Below are 21797 nucleotides of genomic sequence, written 5' to 3' on the forward strand. Positions count from 1 at the left end.
CCAATCTTTTGGTATCGGTTCAGACCCGATTTGTGACCCAATATGTGGTCTATTCTGGAGAAAGTTCCATGTGCGCTTGAGAAGAATGTGTATTCAGTTGAGTTTGGATGTAAAGTTCTGTAGATATCTGTGAAATCCATCTGGTCCAGTGTATCATTTAAAGCTCTCGTTTCTTTGGAGATGTTGTGCTTAGAAGACCTATCGAGTATAGAAAGAGCTAGATTGAAGTCACCAAGTATAAGTGTATTATTATCTAAGTATTTCTTCACTTTGGTTAATAATTGATTTATATATTTGGCAGCTCCCACATTCGGAGCATATATATTGAGGATTGTTAAGTCCTCTTGTTGAATAGATCCTTTAAGTATGATATAGTGTCCCTCTTCATCTCTCACTACAGTCTTTGGGGTAAATTTTAGTTTATCTGATATAAGGATGGCTACCGCTGCTTTCTTTTGAGGACCATTCAAATGGTAAATGGTTCTCCAACCTTTTATTTTCAGGCTGTAGGTGTCCTTCTGTCTAAAATGAGTCTCTTGTAGACAGCAAATAGATGGGTCCTGCTTTTTTATCCAATCTGAAACCCTGCGCCTTTTGATGGGGTCATTAAGCCGGTTCACATTCAGTTACTATTGAGAGATATGAGTTTAGTGTCATCATGATATCTATTCAGTCTTTGTTTTTGTGGACTGTTCCACTGAACCTCTTCTTAAAGGGGAATTTTAAGAGTCCCCCTTAAAATTTCTTGCAGAGCTGGTTTGGAGGTCACATATTCTTTTAGTTGCTGCCTGTCTTGGAAGCTCTTTATCTCTCCTTCCATTTTGAATGAGAGCCTTGCTGGATAAAGTATTCTTGGTTGCATGTTCTTCTCATTTAGGACCCTGAATATATCCTGCCAGCCCTTTCTGGCCTGCCAGGTCTCTGTGGAGAGGTCTGCTGTTACCCTAATACTCCTCCCCATAAAAGTCAGGGATTTCTTGTCTCTTGCTACTTTAAGGATCTTCTCCTTATCTTTGGAATTTGCAAGCTTCACAATTAAATGTCGAGGTGTTGAACGGTTTTTATTGATTTTAGGGGGGGATCTCTCTATTTCCTGGATCTGAATGCCTGTTTCCCTTCCCAGATTAGGAAAGTTTTCAGCTAGAATTTGTTCAAATACATATTCTGGCCCTCTGGCCCTTTCGGCGCCCTCGGGCACCCAAATTAAAACGTAGGTTTTTCTTCCTCAGGCTGTCGTTTATTTCCTTTAATCTATCTTCATGGTCTTTTAATTGTTTGTCTCTTTTTTCCTCAGTTTCCCTCTTTGCTATCAACTTGTCTTCTATGTCACTCACTCGTTCTTCCACCTCGTTAACCCTCGTCGTTAGGACTTCTAGTTTGGATTGCATCTCATTCAATTGATTTTTAATTTCTGCCTGATTAGCTCTAAATTCTGCAGTCATGAAGTCTCTTGAGTCCTTTATACTTTTTTCTAGAGCCACCAGTAGCTGTATAATAGTGCTTCTGAATTGGCTTTCTGACATTGAATTGTAATCCAGATTTTGTAACTCTGTGGGAGAGAGGACTGTTTCTGATTCTTTCTTTTGAGGTGAGGTTTTCCTTCTAGTCATTTTGCTCAGTGCAGAGTGGCCAAAAGCAAGTTGTATTGGGAAAAAGAGAAAAAGAGAGGAGAGAAAGAAGGAAAGAAAAGAGAAAGAGAAAAAAAAGGGAAGAAAAAAAAAACGAAAAAAAGAAAAAAAAAAAGAGAAGAAAAAGAGAAAGAAAAAGAAAGGAGAAAAAAAAAGGGGGTGGGGGAAGGAAACAAATCAAAAAGCAAAACAAAACAAAACAAAACAAAACAAAACAAAACAAAACAAAACAAAAAAAGAACCACCGGGGAGTATCTTCTGATTCTGTGTTCTTTAAGTCCCTTGGCTTCTCCTGGAAGTTGTCCGTCTAGCTGATCTTCTGGGGGAGGGGCCTGTTGTGCTGATTTTCAGGTGTTAGCAGTTGGGGGAGCTGCTGTGCCCCTGCCTGGTGCAGGGCTCAGTGGGGGTTGTTTACCCCGTGAGGCCGCAGGAGCAACAGCCCCAGTGGCGGGGCAGCTCTGGAAACCTGGATTCAGCTCCGGCAGGAACTCCGTCTGCAGGGCCTGGAGGCTCCGGGGCGGGGCCGCTGATCTGCTCAGCTGGGGCAGGAGCGTCCTTGCTGTCCTGGGCCCTCCCGGCCTCTGCCTGTCCCGGGGGAGGTCGGATCCTGGGCTGTGTCCCGGCGCCCTGTGCTCCGGGGCCTGCGCTGTTGGATTCCCGCTCCCGGGCCGCAGCCCCCTCCGCGGAGCCGCCGCCCGAGCCCCTCCGAGCTGCTCCGGGTCCCGCCGTGCGCGCTGCAGCCCTTAGGGAGCTCGGCGCACTCTCCTGGGCGCGCAGTTGCTCTGTTACTGTCCCCGGGAGCCCGAGGGCATCCCCGCCCTCCTGGGTCCTGCTCCACCTCCCTGGAGCCCCTTTCCCCCGGGAAGGTCGGTGCAGCTCCTGCTCCTCCGGGACGGGGCTCTCCTGTCCTGGGGACACTCGCCCCGGCCTCAACTGGCTCCTCGCGGGGCCCCTCCCCCTTGGAGGCCTTTGTTTCTTTACTTCTTTTTTCCCCGTCTTCCTACCTTGATAGAAGCGCGAACTCTTCTCACTGTAGCATTCCAGCTGGTCTCTCTTTAAATCTCAGGCCGAATTCATAGATTTTCAGGATAATTTGAAGGTTTTCTAGGTAGTTTGGTGGAGACAGGTGATTTGGAGACCCTACTCTTCCGCCGTCTTGCTCCTCCCCCCCATGTTCACATTCTTATATTTAACTTTCCTAGTATATTACATCATCACCGAGGAAGGAAATGGTTAAAGATATGCGCATATGGAAATTAGTATTATATTTGTATTGGCATTTACACTTCATTTATTCATTCAACAAAAAGTATTGGTCATCTACTATGTGTGAGGCACCAGACTAGGTGCTGAAAATATAATGATAAATACAACACATTCTCTAAAACTCATGGAGCTAGCTCCTCAGGAGAGAAATACAAAGGCAGTATCATTGATTACATACAAACAGAGTTACCAAAGAGGAAAAAAAGATTCACTTATTTTTTATGCAACGTATTTCGTTTGAAAAAGTCAGGTTTTGAGTTTGTCTTCCTTATCACGATTTTTTAGTTTTCATTGCTCCCTAAAGCAGCTTTTGGAATAAAGTGTAAAATGATGTCATCTTTCCGGGAGAGTATAGTTTCCTTTTCCCTTTCTGCAGCAGTAGAATCATGAATTCACTTAATCTTAAAGCTAGATACAACTACAAAGGTATAAATTTAAAAACAATCTTAGGACATACTCTCTGGTACGTTATTTCAGATTATACATTTTTTTGGCGTGGGGAGTGGTCAGAGTTCATTTATTGTGTTCTGTTTCCCACAGAGGAATTATAGTAATGGCTCTGAATGAGATTTTAAAAACATGGATCAAAACCATCTAATACCTTGACCTATATAGAAAATCTGGGTATAAAAAAGTATAAGCTGGCAATAGAATGGTGAAATGCTGCAAAGCTTTAATGCTGTTCTTCTTTTTCTGTTCCATGTAACAGAAAGCATCAGTTGTCAGTGGTAGAACAGTTGTGCCCATAGCCTGCATGTATCTCATGAAGAATCTGGTAAAGATGCTCAGGCCTAATGTCATTGGGGGAAATATAGTATGCTGTTTGGAGGCACTCATCAAATATCTACTGTAAGGAGAAGGCAGATAGTGTTTTATTCTTTTTCTTCCATTCTAAATAAGGTAGATTCTTCTTGGAGTCTGCTCTAAGTCAAGTCTGGAGGAGTTGGAGAATGCAAGGACAATTACATAAAACCAGCAAAAAGACTTAAAAAGTTGCAGTATTTTGTAAACTTCTCTGGTAACTTTTTCAAAGCATCACTTAAAAAAATGTAATTATCTATGGCCAGGCTGGTGAGATACAGTCAATGTTTTAGTCCATTTTACTGCCCTACCTAGTACCTATTCAGAGAGCTTTGTCTTGAAGGTCCAACTCACTAGAAAGTACATCATGGTATCTTGTCCTCTCACCTCCACCTCATTGTAGTGAATCAGTATTGGTCATGCAACCCAAGGTGGTCCAGACCAAGCAACAAACTACCAAAAATGTATTTGAAAACATGTATTTTGAAATGTGTCTGCCTAGGTTAGAATTCAGCTTCTATGTTGAGTTATGTGACGTGTTAGGTTATTCAATTTCTCTGTGCCTCAATGTCCTCATCTATAAAATTGTATGATATTAGAACCTGTGGACTGTTGTTGGGATTAAATGTGAAAATATGGTTAAACAATTTAGAAAAGAGAATGAGATATACTGAAAACCACTAGTTACTGCTGTGTGAGTTGAGTTCTGTTGGAACATGAACTGAGAAGATATAAAGGGGTTGGGATGGTACTCTTTCCCATATGGGAGGAGGGAAATAATGAGAAGTGGGCACAAAGGCAGAGAAGACTTAAGGAGACACAGAAAGAGAGATGAAGAGATTATATTAGTCAGGGTCTGGGGAAGAAATAGATGCTGCATTCAAATATAGGTAATTTGTGGAGATTTGACTAACAAGATTTGACAATAACCTTAGGCCTAAAGAAGTTAATAGAACTGGAAATGAGTGATTCTAGTAGCTCCTCATACTGAATCTGCTCATTCCAGGAAGATTATTCCTTTGAGTGGTAGATATAACCAGTTGAGGTGAATCTCCTGGAGGGTACTGAATATTTCAATTTCACTCTCCTCATCTCTAATCTTCTACCAAGATTCCCCACTGGATGACGCCAACCAGAACCCAGAGGGCAAGAAAATCATGTGATAACATCCATACAGGTCAGCCTGCAGGAGCAGGGTGCTGAGTGGAAAAGGGTAGAGAATGGATCTGGAGGGCCTACAGAGAGGAAATCCTGCACATACAGCATCTGGACACAGAGAAGCAACATCTACTCTGTGCAAGGCCTCTTCCCATTCTGACACTTCCTGTCTTTGGGCCTTTCCACTACATTTCCTTTTTAATCTAAGCTATAATGAGGAGTTTTCTACTATATGTAACAAAAGCAACTTTGCCATAAGCAGGGTAGTTCTGGTGACTACAAAACATGAGTAGAAAATCTATGGGCATAAAATCAGAGGAGATGGAGAATCGTCAATTTTGCCTTATTACAGATTTTAGTATTCCAGAGCTTTCAGAGTGAAAGGATCACAATCTTGTCAATGGCAGTTGATGAATACTCATTACCCCACTGCCAACGACTAGGCCATGACAGCTATGATTTAAAACTCTTTAATTTTACTTAGTGTCTCCAGAAACACAGGAGAAGACTAAGTTACTGGCATCTAAGAACTTCATGTGATTAAAGATATTGTCACAGTCTCCAAGTACCTCACACCTCTCCATGTTTTCTACTACCTAAATATTGCTATTAGGTCTTTTGTGACTTTGAAGTTCTCTGGGCTCATCTCTGAACCTTCTCTAGATTTCCGTTACCTCTATCCAGTTAATGAGCCAAGAAAGAACAAAAGCACAACCAACCCAATACAGTAAAAGTCTAACTAGTACATTACCCAAGGCTGGGTTTATGACTTCTCCTTGCTCTGCTGCCAAGAAGCTCTCCTAAGCTTCATAAAGACACACACAGAGTTACATTAATACATTTGCAGAACACACACACACACACACACACACACACACAAATACACACATCTTGTTTTTTTCACATTGAAGCTTTCTTGGGTGAGAACCATACTTGACTAATTATACTCCATGCCCCAACCCCCACAACAAAAATTTCCAAAGAAAACATTTGAAATCTCACCATGGCCAGTGTCTGGATGAAGCTGTCTTGAGAATCATGGAATAAGCAGCTCCCTCTGTGGGGGGGAAAGAAAGTGATTATGTCGCATGCAAGGCCTTTAAATTGAGGGAGAATTAACTCAGCTTATAATAAATCACTGTTGACATCCTCACTAAAGACTTCATGCTCTCCCAAGCCAGGGGGAATTTTTAGCTGGCCAAGAAGGAAACTCCACAAACGCTGGCTATTATTTGAATGTGCAACCTTCATATGGGAGACTCTGAAGGGTTTTCCCTATACGGTCTGAACAAATTCCACAGAGAATAGTTACCCCATTAAAATAAACAAAGATTGATTAATAACTTATTATCATATTTTACAATTGAGACTTTGGAAAATGTGTAACAGCAGGAGGTCTGTCTTCACCTCACTTATTTTTAACTTCTATATTGGTCTTTCACTATGGGGGGAAAAAAAGCCAAAATAAAAAGACTGAGGAGGGCAATCCTTCCTTTCAGGGTTTGAAGAAAGATATTTTTTTCTTTGTACTTTTTTTCTTTGTACTTTTCAAGTAAGAATAACTGATCTACCAACTCTGATGAAATTTTATAGACTATAGAGCATATAAATTGCTGTCTTATGTTCTGTGTCATCTGCTCCCTCCAAAGTCCCTGAAGAAATGAAGGCAACGTCTGTGATAATTCTTTCAGGAAAAGGAACTTAGGTCTGAGAGGGTAAGTGACTTAAGGACATCTGGGTAAGAGAAGGTAGATGCAAGACTTTCGCTAAGCTTCAGTGCAAAGCCTGTTCTGTCATGCAGGAATACTTAATAAAAAGGATGTGTTCCTTAGTTGATAGAATCAAATTTCATATTAATGATATTTATTGAAAACAATTTTAAGACATTCAAAGTGCTACTAAGCTTCCACTGGAGTATTTTTCTCCTATGTATGTTGTTGCCAACATTTGTAGCCATACTAAGTGATTCAATGAAAATTGGACTTATAAGGATTAAATTCTCTATTCCCTTAAGAGTTTTAGCCCATCTCTGGATGAAACTAGCACACTGCAATGTTGTTGTTGTTGTTATTGTTTTTGGTGTGTGTGTGGAGGGGATGATTCAAAACTATATATGAATTAAATGCATATGAACAAGATTTGAAAGATATTTCACAATGACTAAAATTTACTTCATTTAATAGGCTACTCTAGAGAAGTATCTTCTGGTGTGCTGGATTAAGTTTGCCCCTCCAGATACATTCTCCATCTGGGCCCACCCTGCTGAGTGTCTTGAGAGGCAGACCCATAAATATTACAACCACAATCCCTTTGCCCTCCGACTTCCATTTGGGTTCAACCATTGGGAGGCTCTGGAGAGAGACTGGAAGAGAGGAAGAAAATGAGGTTAAAATATTTCTCACCCTGGTTCCCTCCTTGCTGAGGATGCTCAGGTAGTTACTGCTCTTACCCCAAGAATCTCTCTGGAACATTCTTCACTCTTGGTTCCAGGGATGGCTCCTTACTCTTGCTCCATCTAGTCCCAAAGAATTGCCCTGTTCCTTGAAATTTTCCCGAAACCTCCCACACCAGTGTGATCAGTTCTGTTGTAAAACTTTCTTAAGATCACCCAGACTGGATAAGATTCAGCCAAGACCCCATCAGGAAAAGACAGGTATGTTCAGACAAGGTTTCCATCTTTTTGATGGACCTCAAAACCATGCACTCAGGACTCTATACATATCTGACATGTTGATGGAATCAGATGGGATTTATTCTAAGTATGAGGCTGTATTGGTATCATTGTTCAAATAATAAAGAAGCAAGCAAGCAAAATGATCCTGTTCAATAGATTTATTGTTTTTTGGGGGGGGGGGCTAGAATTATTCAAAATTAAGTATAAATTAGATGTATAAGAACAAGTCTTTTTTTAAGGTTTTATTTATTTATTCATGAGACACACAGAGAGAGAGAGAGAGAGAGAGAGAGGCAGAGACACAGGCAGAGGGAGAAGCAGGCTTCATGCAGGGAGCCTGATGTGGGACTCGATGCCGGGACTCCAGGATCACGCCCTGGGCTGAAGGCAGGTGCTCAACCGCTGAGCCACCCAAGGGTCCCAAGAACAAGTTTTTAATGATGCTTTCAAATTACTAAAATTTACTTCAAATAATAGAGAACTCCAGAGAACAAGAAGAAACAGAATGATTAGAGATCATCCTGCATTAATTGAGTATATTTGCCTATTTTCACTTAATGTGATATTAATCTGAATTAATTATCATGTCATTTTGGATAAATTGAGCTATATGATCTTTTATTAATTTTTATTGATACCCCTTTGGATAAATTAAATTACATATATATAAAAATCCTACTGCTCACTTACTTAATAATTTCTACTGTATAACTTACCAATGCAAATAATGAATATCATTCAGATTCTGATTTTATGCTCACAATAAACAAGCAAACAGGTAAATTAATAAATAAGTTTTAAAGAGATAGCCTGATGTTAAATAATGTATATATTATTTACATAATATATAATTGGAAATATATATATATATATATATATATATATATTGGTTATAGCAGTTAAATGTAAGACTTATGTGGCTCATTGAATGCTAATTATTATTTTCTCTTGCAACACACTGTGGCATTCTGGTGAACTATTTTGACATCAGGGCATTCCTAAGTATAGTCAATAGGTTCCTATTAATATAGTAGGGTATTTTTAGCATAGGCTTTAGCTTCTTAAAACCACACAGTTTAAAGTGTCCCCTCACATAACACAAAAAAATACCATATTCAAGCATAATCCCATCTGTATATGTTGACCCAAATCCTTTGGCTTATGAAATGAGTACTCAACTTATATAAAGATAAATATACATTTAATTTGGTAAGATTCTCCACAGCAAATGAATTTTATAAAACAGAAAGATTTTTTTATCTATTAGACTTACTTTCTTGCCTCTTCTAAAGGGTCTCAGAAGCACTGGTGCAGCACAAATGTGACATGAGTATTGAAAGAAAAGATGAAATTGTCGAAGATTACAAGCACATTCTGTACATCAAGCCCTGACCAGTCACATTATAGAATATGCTGTGGCTATCAAGTCTCAAGAGTGGGCTCCCAATGTGGTTTGTTTGGTTGACATTTCTGCATGGTTTGTGTGTGTGTGTGTGTGTGTGTGTGTGTGTGTTTCTTGTCTTTCTTTTTTTGCAAAGCATTCTACTCAGACAGCCAGGATAACAAGTCAGACAAGTTCTCCCACAAACAAACTCAACACTGTTAATCAATCACTCTTTGCACTTTGAGAATTTACTTCCTCCTGAAAACCACTTATGAAATGAACCATTTTTTCCTCTTTAGATTAGGGAATTGGAACAGAGGGAATCAACATACTCATGGTTACATATTGACATTTTGAGACAATGCAATTAAAAACCACAGTTCTTGCTGGTAGATAATCATTCAGTTCTGTGAAGCACAGAAAACAGAGTAATACAAGAGTCCTTAATCATCAGTTGTTACTCACTTGGCTTTCACTTCTTTTATGTAATAAAATCAATGTCTGAATCCTATACGCTTCACAAAATCAGCACCTGATTCTCTGGCCATCTCGATCCTAGGCAAATCCCAAAAGTAGGGAGCAAAGATGATCCTACACGATGAACTCTATGCATACTTATGGAGCCACTGAGTTCTTCCTTCAAATGTTTTTTACTTTCACATTACACCAGCTTTTCTCTAAGTGTATGATGATAGATGTGCCTTGACAAGGAATCCTTCTGGGGAAAATATGCACACAAAATGAAACATTAACAAAATACTCACAGGTTTTGTTTACCACCTTCTCAGAAGATCTAACCTGTCACTCTGCTTTGGATTTGGGAGTATACCATACCCTCATCCCAGTCTCTTACCTCTTTAGTTAACACCAGGGAGGCAGCTTTATCAAGCTGATGAGCTGATCTTGAGTAGTACCCTAAGACAATAGGGTAGACTGGCTGTGAAGATCATTAGGATGAAGCATAATTATACTACCAATTAATAAGAGCTGATACCCTGATGACCACACAGGGAGGGCATTATGGGAAACAGCAATCACTCACAACACCTGATGGGCCGGAGCCCTTTTGGGATAGTAGCAATCAACTCTACGGAGTGCAGTTTCAAGGAATTTGCTAGATTCACAGCACAACTAAAATTTCTGTTCTTCAGGGACGACCTCTGATCATCTTCACAAGGGCAAACCATCAAGTATTTAGAATTGAAAGTTGGCTAAGAGGTGAAAAAGTTACCTACTTTAGCTTTTCCTCATTGTACAGAGGAGGAAATTAGAATTCTGGGAAACCGGTAAGTGGTTAGTATGCAGTTGTTTGTTTGTTTAATAAAAAAAAAAAGAGGATAGAAGCCAAATCACTCATTTGTAACCTAAAGCTAATGTCCAGCCATATCTAATATATTAAATATTAGCAAGTGATACTGATAAGTGACAAATGAGTTTGGTCATTCTTTTTACCTGAGGTGAAACTTAAAATCTGGAGCTGAGTATATTCATCATTTACTATAAATCAAAACTTCATTGTTGGATGATATTTTCGATCGTTCAGCAATAGAGAAAGCGGCAGAAGACACTTTGACAGGCTTCCTGGATCCCATTTCAATGAACTTGTTGCCCCAGAATCTGGGAATTCTCTGGCAGATAGCCTTGGATACTCAGCCATACAGGATCCCGAAGCAAAAGGCAAAGTGCATGCCCCCATATACTTGTATCAAAATATCCCTCCATATTTTGAACCAAGTGGAAAATTTAACAGAAGCTATCCCATAAAAAAAAAGACAAAAATGAAAATAAAAACAAAACATGACTATAAATAGAACCTGGCTCTGCCCAATCTATTTGCAATTTGTATCCCATTTGTCAACTGTCATCAACCTGCCCAGTGAAGACTCCATACCTGTGAAGGCCTGAGGACCACTGTCTGATTGGAAATGATTTCCATCACAGGGCCATCAAACAAACAGCTGGGCTTTATTTAAATTTTGATATTTTGTTCACGGTGGATTTTTTTTTTGCATGCATGCATGCATGAAATTTGACTTTAAAAAATATTGCCTTAAGGTATTAGTTATCTTGATCACTGAGTTTTGGATGCCCCCTTAAATTTTACACTGAGGAGACTGCTTTACCCACATCGTCCTGGTCCTAGCCCTAACACTCTGACCCTTTAGAGGTTGCCTCAGTTGCGAACCCAGACTGGGTTGGCACTGGACTTTTCCATCTGCCCGCCCTTGCTGTCTTCCCCTGCCATCCACAGGTGTTGACCTCAAGGGCATTTCATAAAGATGTGCTGCACCCCAGGCTCCATCTTGGAGGACGCCTCTCAGAGAACTCTATCTATAAAAATTATCCACTTACATTAACTAATATTTATTGAGCACATATGAAGTTCAATGCACGTGTGTTTTTATTTTACCCTCACAATAAACCAGTTAGATAAACTGTATAAGCAACACAGAATTTTTGTTTAAGGTATTAACATCAGTTAATTTTTGTTTAAGGTATTAACATCAGTTAAACGCAATGTAATTGTTTTCAATGGATAAAGTAACAAGACAAAGCCCACATAAAACCAACATGCTGTATCCTGACACCACATAATTCGATGTTCTTCCTTTTCTCAAGGGCCTGAATATCATAGAGATGTTTAACTTCATGAAGGCTCATATACATAGTCCAGAGCATACTCCTTAAGAAGGTAGAGAAGGATTTAATACATTTTAAGGTTTCAATGTAAAATGTTTCAAATTCAACATAAAATTCACCAGGTGATACACTTCAGCTATTTAGAAAGTTTATAATTTTCAGTTTATTCTCTGATGGAACTATCGATAAATGAGGTTTTAATTTCATTCAGTAAATATTAGTGATAGTGTTTCAAAATTCCAATGTGTCATAATCTCAACATTTCTACTTATTCTGACATGGAATACCAGTAAAGACTGAAATAGTATAGAGACACCAATGATCACCTCTGCATATAAAAATGTGAATATATTTATTCATCAAATATGGCAAAATATTCCTACTCAAATCAGATTTACTGTGCATGGTCCAGGGTATGGCCCCAGAAATTCATATGAGCTTCTTAGAAATGCAAATCACCTATTAGAAATTGATTCAGAGAGTAGAGCTCTCTTTCTAAAATGCTTTTTGGTCTGGATCATTTGCTAAATCACATTTCTGAACTCGCTGTGGCACATCTTTTCTTACCACAGTTACGGTCCCCATATTTCTGAGCATATTGGATTTTATATTCAGGTCTCTTAGTGTTCTGGTTCATATGAAATGGTGCTATTTATTTATTACAAGATCTCACATTTGTTTTATCCATCATAAGCTAATGTTTGTATGAATTAGGCCCTAGAGATGTAATATCATCTTTAAAAACCTGCCCCAAAGACAGAAAGCTGAGAATCAAAAGTAGAATAAGAACCAAGGCACAAAGTCTGTATTTCCAAGTTCATATTTCCTGCATGTAACTATACGAACAGCTTAGAGTCCACAGTCCACTTTTAATCTTCATTTATTTATGGTGGGTTTCTTTCTTTCTTTTCTTTTTTTCTTTTCTTTTCTTTTTTTTTTTTTTTTTTTGGTCAAAAATAGCTATTAGGTGCAGGAGAATGTGCAAACCACAGTGATGACTGGGTAGAGATGTCTCTTGCCAGGGTAGGGAGAAAAAATGATCACTGATTCTGTAAAGCTATTACTCTGTATTTACCTGCTCTGAATTTTACATCCCTCAATCTTTTACAAAACAACAATGATATTTAAAGTGTGTGACATTTTATTGGTTGATTTTTGAGCTGTAACTTTCCCCTAAATATAATACTCTTCAGCAAAATATTCTGAGTAGGTAGCTAGTGCTTACATATAATCTATTCAAGCATTGGAAAGACCCAGGTAAACTAAATTTTGTGAACTAAGAAAGTTGGCAACTTGTAAGCACCTGGTTTTCCTGGGATCTTAGTATGATGTCAAAGCAAGTCCACATAAACAAGCATTTACTGAGTTTTTGGTTTTGTTTTGTTTCTTTTTACTGTGCCTTGTAACTTACTATGTCCAAATGCCTCAAAGATCATTCCTTGCAACATGGTCTTAGAGCATTCAATATTAACTAAAAGGTTTTCAACAACATGTAGCAATTGGATTATTAGAGTCGCAAACAATTTTATAAAATAGTAGGCTAGATGCTCATTTTAATAAAGCATTAGGGCTTTATACAAGGACCACATTTCAGGTTATGTCTATCCAGTTTATTATTAGAGGCTGCACTGGGAAGTGTTCAATAGAAATAAATTCAGTGGTGATGTTTAAGAGAAAAATACTCACCTTTACTCTTAAAACTCCAAGATACTTTGGCTGTACCCAATTGATGTCAATTGGTACAAAACAATATTCTGTATTGGAAACCAACCATCATTACCATAATAGCTTCATAAAAAAGTGTGTTACTTAACTCCTCATCCAATAGCTGGCCATCTCTTCTGTTTTCCATACCATTTTAACCATTGTTTGTATTTCAAAGACACCCATTTTTAGTGACTTTTCAGAGGTTTAACAAGCAGCTGACTTAACGTAACATCAGAGGCTGTCTCTATGAAGCTAATGGATCTATGACATAGTCGCCACTGAGTTCCCAGATTGTCCATACCAAAATACAGCTTATGATGTGTGTGCCCCTGCCCAAACATGTTTTATATGCCAGAGGATGTTGAAATGATGTCCTGTTGGCACAAGCTCTGTTTACCACATTGCCTTGACTTCATGAGTTGGGGCACATTCTATTTGGGTTATGCAAGCCAAGGTCATCATTGCATAAAGCAGAAGCCCACAAATTGCTGTTTCTTAGGTGACCTGATAGTCTCTGTTCACAGCAAAGGCTGAGTGAGAGTTACCCTGGGTCTCTTTGGGACGTGGCAAAGCCAACTTACTCAGAGTTCCTTGGTTGAATCCAGGAAAAAAAGTCAGCTACTAAGATGAGTCACTATTGAGCAAAAACCTTGTCTGCAACTCTCTTTAGAGGTTATGTGCTCTTCTAAAATTACATATTTGGATTGATATATTAATGTGGCTGTATTGTGGTTACCTAGAGACAACTTGGAAGCCACTGAGTTAGATGATGATGTTCTTTGTCATCAACTGTATCATCTTAGGCACTGCACTTCACTTATACCTTTCACAAACAGAAACAGAGTTGCCCCTTCTCACCTGTGACAGAAGGAACATTTTTATCTATTGGCTTCCTCTTCCCTATTAGAACATATTTAAACTCAAGGGCCCTTTATTCACTTGGCAACATCCTCTCATGAAGTTTAATATATTTGTGAGTCATTGAGATTGAATATTGTCACTTTGAGGAGACCAAAGGGACAAAATGACAGGAAAGGAAGACAAGAAGAAAATATCAAGACAAGCTTTGTGAATTATTTTTCCTTTTCTTTATTCATTTGTTCAACAACTTTAATAGCTACTACATATGATGTTTGGGGTGAAACTTTAGGAAGAAAATGAAGATAAATAAGATGAGTTTTTGTTCTCAAGGAGATGCCACATATAATACAAAACGATAGAAAGTTACTAACAAAATGGACGTGTGGTCTGAGGTAGATAGAGTGGTTGCCTATGGCTGGTAGGATCAGGAGGGACTTTTCAGAAGAGTTTCCTTGGTCTGCTCCCCATAATAGCATAACCCTTAAATATCTGGAGATAAGAAGGATAGGGTGTACACTGCATAAGCCAAGCCACAGGAGTGGGGAATTGATAAGCTAAAAACTGAATAATCATTTGGCTCAGGAAAGATGGTATATGCTATAGAATGTATCAGAGCATGGCTCTGATGGCAACAGAGGGAACGTGGAAGAAGATATTTCAATAGATAAGTCAAAGATCTTGGCTCATGTGATGGCATTAGACTTGGAAAGTGACACATGAGTGTGAGGAAGAATGTAAAGGAGGAACAACATATTTGGTGACAGCATGGACTTGAGCGATGAGGGTGAGGCATCACAGACAGCGGTGCTGAGGCTCCGAACCTGGGGGTGTAGTAGGAGGATGGCTCTGAGAACATAAACTCTAACACTGGAAAAAGAAATTGATGAAATTTGAAGATGGGAGAGAAACAAGTGCACTTTTAATCATTATATTATATTTTAATGCAGTCACTCTTAGGTGGTGATGGATTATCCAGGTAAAGAGGTCCATCAGATACGTGTATGTGAGGGACATAAAAGGGGCTTAAATGCCAGAAATAGAGTTTTACAAAGCACCATTTGAAACTGTGGAGCTAGAGATGATTGTTTTGATCTCAGATGAGGCTGTATCTGTTTATTACCATGATTCAGTATTTTTGCTCCTTTATTGTTGGATCAGAAGGGATGAAAGAGACTTCCATTTCAGAAATGACATAGATATACTTTTCCCTATTCTTTCTGCTAAGTACAACTGAAAACCCTTGTGTATTATATATAAGACAAACATAAGAGGACTCTGAAATGTAGACAGAAAAGGTTATAATGGACTATGGGCCTTTGGACCCAAGAAACATCAAAAAATTGAATTTTGTGGGATGGGGGTGGGGTTATGCCTCACATATCCCAGACTTGGAGTTGAAGAACCCAGCAATCTATCAACACCAGTGAATACAGGCACAAGAAACCCCAATTAAAGTCTCTCTCTCCAAAGGGCCAGGAAAAGCATGGCCTGGCAAGAAAGAACACTTTTAGGCAATAACTACTCTTCTCTAGTCAAAAGCTCCAGAAAATACTGTGACCTTATCTCTAGCCCCACAGGCAAAGGCTGATGAAGAAGCCTAAACCTCTACCCTCACCTGTTAGTAATGGGGTAGCATGACCCTTACTTCCCTTGTGAAAGCAGTGTCAAAAAAAGTCATCTGAACAGAAGATATAAATAAGATCCAGGTTCTCATAACATTGTACCCCAAATTTCAATTAAAAAAATCATTCATGACAGGAAGAATCAGGAGGATTTCAAACTGATGAATAAAGGGACAACAGATAATACTGACATGCTAGAATTATCTAACAAAAATTTTAAAGCAGCTATCATTATAATAATAATAATAATAAATAATAAAATGTTTCCATGAGCAATAATATTCTAAAAATAAATGGAAAAAATGAAAGTCTCAGCCAAAAGATAGAACATATAATGAAGAGCCAAATGAAAATTTAATAATCAAAATTTAAAAACTCAGTTGATTGGCTCAAGAGCAGCATGGAGGGGGCCAAGGCAAGAATTAGAAAACTGGAAGATGGAACAATGATAATGACCCAGTCTGAAAAACAAAGATAAAACAAACTGAAAAAGAAAATAGGATAGAGTTTCAGAAACCTGCAGAACTACAGAAAAAGATCTTAACATTCATCGATATTCCGGAAGAGGAAGAGGCAGCTCACCAAAGACATACAGATGGAAAGTGAGTAGATTAAGACATTAAACTTCATATCATTAGGGGTTTGCAAATCAAAGCAATAACGAAATGCCACTATGCACCTATTAAAACGACCATAACAGTAATAGTAAAATTACTGCTGGTGAGGATGCAGAGCAACAGGACCCTCAGTCCTCAAGAATACGGAATAGGACAGCCACTCTGGAAGACAGTACGTCAGGGTCTTACAGAACTAAACTTGTAATGACCCAGAGACCCAATAATTGTATTCCTGGGCATTTATCCTAGATAAATGAAAACTCAACTTACACAAATACATGTATGTGAATTTTACAATAGCTCTATTTATAATAGCCCCAAATGGGAAACGGCCCAGAGGTCCTTCTACAGATGAATGGTTAAACAAATGTATGCCTTTGTAGCATGGATTGCCACTCAAACAGTAGAAAGGAACAAGCTGTGGATACATGCAACAATTTGGATGAATCTCCAAAGGATTATGCTGGATGAAAAAAAACAAAACAAAACAAAACAAAACAACAACAACAAAAAATAACAAAGCCAAGAATCCCAAAGGGCCAAAGGGTATATACTGCATTTTTGTAACATTTATAATATTGAAATAAAATTACAGAAATAGAGAAGAGATTAGTGGTCGCTGGAAATCCAGGAGGGTGTGGGAGTGGGAAGCCACCGGTCTGGCTATAGAAAGGCAACAGGAGGGATCCTTGGGTTTACAGAAATTTTCTGTCTTCTGACTATATCATGGTCAATATTCTCATTATTGAGCTATTGCTCTATAGTATACAAGCTGTTACCTTTGTGGAAAACTGGGGAAAGGCTCTCCCTTTATTGTTTCTTACAACCGCGCATGAATCTATAATTATTGCAAAATAAAAATGTAATTAAAAGCATACAAACGAAAAGCAAATCAGAAAATACGAAGGCGAGATCTTTTTACTAACATTACCTTGTCCACATTGATTACATAGAATTCTTGGACTGTTGGCTAGTATTCTAGATGGACAGTTTATTTTAAGGCATAAAAAGTATTGGGGGCGCACCTGGGTGGTTCCATTGGTTAAGCAACTGACACCTGATTTTGGCTCAGATCATGAGATGAGGGTCCTGGTACTGAGCCCTGCAGTGGGCTCCCTGCTCAGCGGGGAGTCTGCTTCTCCCTTTCCCTTTGCTTCTCCCCTGCTTGTATGCTCTCTCTCTCCTTTTCTCTCTAAAATAAATCAATAATTAAAAAAAAAAGATGGGAAATGAATGCTGTTATAAGAACCCTGTATTTCACATTCTTGAATTATGGAGATTTAAACTTGCAATCCTAAAATGGTATTAATGTGTGATTCTTCAACTGAATAAGATAAATTGTTCCTGGGGCTCCTTTGGGGTTCAGTAGGTTAGCAGTCTGCTTTCAGCTTAGGTCATGATCCTGGGGCCCTGGGATGGAGCTCTGTGTCGGGCTCCCTGCTCAGTGGGAAGCCTGCTTCTCCCCTTCCCCTCCGCTCCTGTTCTCCCTCTCTCTCTCTCACACACACACACAGACACACACAAATAAATAAAATCTTTAAAAAAAATCCTGTTCCAAAAATGAGGGAGAAAAGAATAATATTGAAAAGCACCAATCAAGCAGAATTATTGGCATACACAATAATATACTTGGGAGGATCAAGCAATATGACATTTTGTGTGTGTGTGTGTGTGTGTGTGTGTTTAAGTGAACTAGAACTCACACTATGAAATGAGTCATAACTGTTATACAACCTTTAGACTTTAACATACCCATGCAACACGGGACAGGAGTTTCCTCTTTTTTTTCCCTCTCAATTTAATGCTCTAATTAAAAATCTCCCCAGATAAAATCAAATACACAAAATGTGCCCAACAGAGAGACTTTCCTTCTGAAATATTTTTAAAAAAATAATAAATGGCCTTTTACGGTAGCTTAGGCTGAGGCAGAAAGGTGGGTAATATCTGTTCTCACTGGAAGCACACTGTTATTTCATTGTTTATAAATTAATTCCTTCTTGCAAAAATATAGTACCGGCGTTCTTAGGTATGATCCATCCTGTCCTATTTTCCAGTTCTCCTCAGTCATGCCTGTCATATTGAGTCGGCCTCCAATCTGTTTTCTGTGCCCCAGGCTCACTGAAAAGCAATTAAGGCTTCAATGCCCATAGGTCCTGCCAGAGCTGGCCACCTGCAAGAGGGTTCCCAGTGCCCTAAGCAACTACAACTCTTAGCTCCACTTGTTCTGTTACTGGCACAGGGTCCTCCTCTGTGCTCTTCAAACACATTAGCATGTTTTTGCCTCAGGACCTTTGCATGTACTTTCATTCTATCTGGGATGCTTTTCTTCTGATCATCCAAATGACTTGTTCTTTCATTTCATTTAGGCCCTTGCTCAAATGCAGTCTTACCAAAGAGATCATTTCTTAGTACCCTACCTAAAATAGAACCCTGTCCCCCATCACTCCCTGTCCATCTATCCCATTTCGTTTATCAAGAACACTGATGTATCATTATATAATTACTTGTTTGTTTTTTTTCTCACGACCAAATGTAAGCACTGCGAGAACAAAAACTTTTGTTTTTCTGACTGCGGCACCCCCGATGTCTAGAACAATACATAGCACACAGTAGGTGCTCGATAAATACGTTAATAAATGAATTGATTTAATGCATCTACATACTATGACTGATCTCTCAAAAATTCTTTATGGACTGCAGAGAACTTAAAAAATATTCATAATTTCCCTTACTGAACATAGACTACATTTCAAATGCCCCAATAGGTGACACAAGTCCTTGACATGGTGCAAACCACGTCTCTCCAGTTTCTTCTTCCATTTCCATCTTAAATGAATCCTCCAGTTAAACTCGCCCATTGTTTCCTGGCCTTGTCATGTTCATCCCTACCTACTAGGGTGACTAGCCATCCTACTTTGTCCATGAATGAAAAGTTTTCTGGAACATAGAACTTTCAGCTCTAAAACTGACAATGTTCAAAGCAAACATGGATAAAGTGGTCACTCCTACCTTGACACCTTACTTTTCCCCTTGGCTGGAAGGTCCCCTGTTCTCTTCTTTACTCGCCAAAGTCCCCAGTTTTCTATGATACCCAACAAATCTTCCATCCTTAGCAAATCTCTAGCAATCTCTGCGACACCCTGTGATGTCTGCTCTACTATACTCAGTAGCAATTCTTGTTTACTGTTTTATCAAATATTATATTTTTTTAATTTTTTCCTGCATTTAAAAATTATTTAAATTCAATTAATCTATACTGTGCTATTAGTTTCAGAGGTAGAATTTAGTGATTCATCAGTTGCATAAACACCCAGTACTCAATACATCAAGTGCCCTCCTTAATGCCCATCACCCAGTTACCCCGCACCCATGCCCCCTCCCCTCCAGCACCCTTAGTTCCTTAGTTTTTTTCCTAGAGTTAAGAGTCTCTTATGTTTTTTTAAAAAATATTTTATTTATTTATTCATGAGAGACAGAGAGAAAGAGGCAGAGACACAGGCAGAGGGAGAAGCAGGCTCCATGCACCTGGAGCCCGACGTGGGATTCGATCCTGGGACCCCAGGATCACACCCTCGGCCAAAGGCAGATGCTCAACCACTGAAGCACCTAGGCATCCCAAGAGTCTCTTATGGTTTACCTCTCTCCCTGTTTCTATCTTATTTTTCCTTCCCTTCCCTATGTTCATCTGTTTTGTTTCTTAAATTCCACATACAAGTGAAATCAAATGATATTTGTCTTTCTCTGATTTATTTTGCTTAGCATAATACGCTCTAGTTCCATGTAAGTCACTGCAAATGACAAGAGTTCATTCTATTTGATGGCTGAGTAATATTCCAGTGTGTGTGTGTGTTTGTGCGTGTGTGTGTGTGTGTGTGTGTACTACATCCTCTTTATCCATGCATCTGTCAATGGACATCAGGGTTCTTTCTACATTTTGGCTATTGTGGACATTGCTGCTATAAACATTGGAGCATATGTGTCCCTTTGAATCACTATGTTCGTATCCTTTGGATAAATACCTAACTGTATCTGCTTCATTTATATAAATATATTGTCTCTCCAGTGGAATTTATCTCTAGAAAGCAGGAACTATACCCCATTTTTTATATGTCTAACACCCAGCACAGTGCTTGAAATGTAGTAAATATTCAATATTGTTTGCTCTTGTGGATAGATAGATTCTGTCTTTTGAAAACTGACTATCTTAAATATATATATAATCATCTGGTTGGCTGCTTAGGGAAAGGGTGAGATAGGATTTAAAAACTCAGATACATGATTTTGGTAGATCCAATACAAAACATTATTTTCATTTAAAATAATAGAAATAGAAAAAGTACAGATTTGGATTGAGTCATTTCTTTGAAAAGATACCTGGTGTTCCTTCTTTTGTTCCATGTTGAATATTATGAATCCACGAAACGCCCCTATGGATAAAGTTTAAATTGGCATCTACACTGCCAAAATATGTGGTAAAGAGGGAAAAATCTAATGAAACATCTTGATGACTTATAATACACCATGTTCTAATATTTGGCAGCATCCTAACAACCAACTGAAGTTTTCACTTTTCATCTAGCTATTTTGGTGCTGTGTAGACGCAGGCCAAGAACTGGAACAGTAGGAAAATTGCCACAGTAATGCTGAATTTTACTGGCTTAGCAATGAGGGGAAACTCACATATTGCTTGCCAGAAAAATAACTGGCTTTAGTTGGTGCTATTAGTCTCACGCTTTTTAGGAGCACTTAATTTAAAACAAAATTGTGGGCTTAACTCCTACCCTAATGTTTTGAGACTGCTGTAATAAGCAAATGTTCAAAGTGTTCTTTATCCAACCAAGTGGCTAAGTTTCTTGTTCAAGCTCCATCTATAACAAAAAGATTTTCATTTGGTGAGCGGTGATCCCTGATTTAGCACAAGCAAACACATCAAGATGCATTCAGGCTCACAGCACAGAAATCTCTGAGCACTGAGGTTTAACTTGACAAAACAATCACTATGGAAAAACAACTTACAAATCACACTAGCCACCTAAATAGAAGCTTGGTTTCCTAATTGGCTTGTGATGGAAGCCCTGAAACAATATGAGGGATTGTTAATAGAGGTGTAGAGTTACTATCTTATGTCTGGACCTTAAACGTTAATTCTGGCCCGTTGCTATGAAGCATGTACCACATCAGCACTTGAAGGATGTTGGGATCAATCCCTTCCACACTCAGAGTGTCTTAAGGACAATATTATATTTCAGTAAGTATAAACCTTTGACTCTTCAGTAATGATGTTTTAACTTTAATCTATGTTTCAACTCCATCGGAGACATGGTTTACTTGGATAAGAGTATATTGGAAAAACATGGAAGTGGAAATACTTCCTAAAAGGACTGAAATACTACTTGCAAGTATTTTTTTTTTTCTGTAAACTGTACTATGTTTTCCTTC

The 21797-nt window shown here is 38.7% G+C and overlaps 1 long non-coding RNA gene across 8 annotated transcripts in view; it reads right to left on the reverse strand.

The window, feature by feature from the left end:
• LOC144286936 (uncharacterized) overlaps window positions 1-21797 on the reverse strand; it is a 571272-nt gene that overhangs the window by 199312 nt on the left and 350163 nt on the right. For all 8 annotated transcript variants that reach the window (XR_013354884.1, XR_013354881.1, XR_013354885.1 and 5 more), the window contains exon 5: window positions 5856-5910. This is a non-coding gene — a long non-coding RNA (uncharacterized LOC144286936). The remainder of the gene's footprint in view (window positions 1-5855; window positions 5911-21797) is intronic.

Source organism: Canis aureus, chromosome 16 (genome assembly GCF_053574225.1).
Source record: "Canis aureus isolate CA01 chromosome 16, VMU_Caureus_v.1.0, whole genome shotgun sequence".
Taxonomy (NCBI): domain Eukaryota; kingdom Metazoa; phylum Chordata; class Mammalia; order Carnivora; family Canidae; genus Canis; species Canis aureus.